This window comes from Epargyreus clarus, unplaced genomic scaffold (assembly GCF_041222505.1).
Source record: "Epargyreus clarus isolate Ecla_fem2 unplaced genomic scaffold, WU_Ecla_fem_2.2 ptg000003l, whole genome shotgun sequence".
In the NCBI taxonomy this organism is placed as follows: Eukaryota; Metazoa; Arthropoda; class Insecta; order Lepidoptera; family Hesperiidae; genus Epargyreus; species Epargyreus clarus.
In genome coordinates this window covers 16,780,991-16,784,986 of record NW_027332211.1, presented here as the reverse complement: position 1 = coordinate 16,784,986, position 3,996 = coordinate 16,780,991, and positions in this window count along the sequence as shown.

Here is a 3,996-nt window from a genome sequence, read left to right as displayed (position 1 = left end):
GGATGGATTGGATCTATGGAGAATTACTATAAAAACAAAAAAAAACTACTTAAAAATATAGCCTATGTGACTTATTTAAAGTAGGAAAACGTACCTCGTATGTTAAAATCCGTTTTGACTATAGAATTATTATAAAAAGAAAATCATTCCCGTAATAATTACGACGACACGAGGATTATACAGGTTTCGACTTCTTTGTCCGTGCAAATTCCATAATTCAAATAAATTTAAACACACATATATTAAAATCCATAAAGACGTTTAGGCTGTACCTATGGTGCGCTGTTGGTTGTCAAATAATAAGACATACATTATTACTGAAACTTATTTATTCTAATAAGAAATATACGAGTGTTATTAGTTGCTTTAACGGTAAATATATATTAATCACCCTATTTTGTTTTTGAATAACTTTTGTACTGAATAAAAAAAGTGATTTTGAGTAATAGAAATCTTTACCAGGACCTGTAACATTTTTTGCTAATTAGAAAATATGATATCTGTCAAGTGTCTTCCACCAGTGTTGACACAAAGTAATGTCCGATTTTCCACGATTTTCCTTAAGATTTCCACCCATAACACTTCGCATTCCAAGCGAATATTAAGGTGATTAATTTTGCACCACCCTGTAAAAGCATAAAAACTATTACATGTGGCGTTTGAAATTGATACTAACAACTATACGCTATAATTAGTTTACTTATAATCGATGTAATGCATTATTTTTGCTTGCAAACTTCTCTACGACGATCTCTACAACTAAATGAACATATGAATACATTTCAAAGCTGTTGATTATTACTTGTAGGTGCTTGTAAGTTATAATAAATTGCTTCCACATTCTCACGAAGAAACAAAACATGAAGTTATTACAATTCGGTTAACAGCCTAATTATAGAAATCTCTCATTGCAACTAATTAGTTTGTTACCAGTCAGATACGCATCAACGTGACTAACAGTTGTGACGTCATATTATGGGAAAAGTTATTGTAATAAGAAAGTACAATTAGAATATATTAGGTTTGTTTATTTTTATGGTAAATTCATTTTATATTTTTACATTACTTTCATTCGTTAAAAGCATTAGTAAATATACTTCGCCGCCTTGAAGTCACAATAAGGCTGATTCGTTAGTTTTTTTTTAATTCTTGACAAATAAAAACATTTTTAGAGAAAAAATACGAATAAATAACTAATACTGCGTAATTTACATTATATACAAAATAAGTATTTAAAATAATTTAGGGACAATTTAGCACGGAGACGTGCCGAAACTTTTTTACGCAACTATTTCAATTCTCAAAACTGGTTACATTTTCTTGTTAGGAGTGAGTAATCTTTACTAATCTATGATTAAAATAAACACAAACAAACAAGCAAGTTGTAGCACTGAAAGCCTAGTGGTTTGAAATACAGCCTCTCTTTCGGGAGTTCCAAAATTGAAATCACACGCGTCTGTGCTATTCTGAGTTAGAACTTGCACGCCTGAGTTCTAAAATAAACTTCTCAAGGATGTGTAAAATCTGTCAATTCTTACTTGGCAAGTGCGTGAACTATTAAATCTAGTTTGTTAGATTTGGCTCTTACGCTGTTTTGTCTGTGGAATTGAATTTTCGGCGAACGTTGTTGGCGGTTTAGCTGCCGGCGTCTTTGAGTAACGGCCGCGGTGGCCTTGCTCGGCCATGACTCTTGCACGACAACCTAAATAATAAACTGCAGGTCTACGCCGTATGAATTACGTAGATTTTTTAAAGTTGTGAACATTTCCTGCAATCAACGAGCACGCAGTTAACCTAATAATAGGTAGTTAATGATATGATGAATAGTAGACGGATATCTGTAATCAATCCCAAATAGGATTGGAGTCCTACCTGAGGTTGCTCATGGATGCGTCGCTTGACTGCCTCGTATACGTATTTCTGCTCAGTCTTCAAACTAGAAAACAGTAGCATTTAACACATACGAGTACGAGGCAAATATAGGTAAGGTACCTATTAGCCTCTCTTTAGTTAAACCACAAGGGATTCTACCATGTTTACAAAAATCTATTAAAGAAATAGCAATTCCTTAATCATATTTTGATTATGAAGATTATGTATATTTCAAAGTAAAAATATACGAATTGTATATATATTTAGTTATTTCTGAATGAAGCTACATCATACTATCGTAAACTAAGTAACTAAGATGATAATAAATTTATCATCTTATCAGTACCTAGTTTTCCCTTTGAGGCGAAATACTAATGTACAGTACAGTGAGGATATACTACATCTGCACATAGATAAGTATAGATATCTCACCGCCTTGTAATTGAAGGAAGCCATTAGATGACTTAAACAGCTGACAATTCTGTCAGCCGTTTAATGGCTGTCATGGTGTAATTTAAACGGAACGATGCCGACATGTGCAGTTAACACACGAAATCGAAGAAAAAGTGCGAAGAAATATCGTTTCATTCGTAAATGATCTAAAACTACATTTATTTAATATTTTTCAAACACGAAAATAGATGACAGTGACAATTGTCAAAAGGTCACATTTTCTTGTTAGGAGCGAGTAATCTTTACTAATATATGCATCTGCATAAGTAGAAAAAACATTTTCGTACTTGAATTCCTTGAATATTTTGGAGATTACAAATAACAAATAAATAACTATATTAAGATTTAGAACTCTTTTAATGCACTTACGAAGTAATATGCTAAATTTGTTTTATTTTCAAAATCTTCACTGTGCTAATTTAACAAGCAGTAATATGTATTGTAATTATAATTGAAAACTTAATAACAGTTATACCTTTGACAAAAATATCGAAATACGAATAGCAATTGATACAGGTATTTTAACATCTTATACAAAAAATAAAATCACACTTATATCAACTAAATATGAGTGTCACGTTCCGATAAAAGGATGTCCTATAATGGGCCGACACTGTGTTGTACACGCTGTGACGAATTTGTCAGTGTCCACTTGCTCAGTACCCTTACCATGTGTTTTTACGTTTCGAAAAATATGACCGTTTTGGTATTTGTTTACGCATTTGCCCATACAATTTCCAAGTTCTGATATAATCCGCTAGGGGCGCTGATTTGAAATAGTATGGGCAAATACGTAAACAAATACCAAAACAGTCATATTTGTCGAAACGTAAAAACTCATGGTAGGGGTACAGTTCTCGCCTACGTAGCAACTGTGAGATATTACAAGAGGACGTGAAATCAAAACTTACAATGTAATAGTAAGGATTAAATGATTTACCGTGGGGATTTTAGATATTAGTTATTACAGTTGGGTATCATATAGTTTCACAGAAGAATCGCTAAAGTTTAGCCCATATTTTAAGAGCTTTCTTTCACACTTTCTTTTTAAAAGACGTCTCAAAATTCTGACTACAATTAATAAACAAAACAAGACTGATTATCCTAAAGAAATAAATATAGAGAATTTCTTAATAAATGACATAAATGATCAATGAATGTGACGTGAATTATGTATGCATTTATAGGTAGGTACTCGTACATGAATCATTATGATGTGATTATAATACATGTAATAACTTTTTTATATAATATAGCAGTAGCAGACGAGCATGCAGTTCACCTGATCTTAAGTGGCTACGGCCGCCCATGGACATCTGTAATCAACCCCAGATAGGATTAGATATTCCTACTTGAGGTCGGTCACAGATGCGCCGCTACTCCTGAGGACTAAGCTGGAACGCCTCGGAAAAGTATGTCTCCCTTACCACACCCTTCAAACCAGAACACAGCAGCGCTTAACACTGCTGTTATAAAGCAGAAATAGGTGTGGCGGTGGTGCCGCCGGAATCGAACCACAAAGGGTTCTACCACCTTCAAAAAAATATTGTAAAAAAATAAATTCTTTGAGCCTGTTTGTTTATCCTCACCAAATGTTTTTTATTAATAATGCAACATTCGTAAACAAAATTAATCATTTCAATGTTATAAAAGCATTTTCATTATAATAAT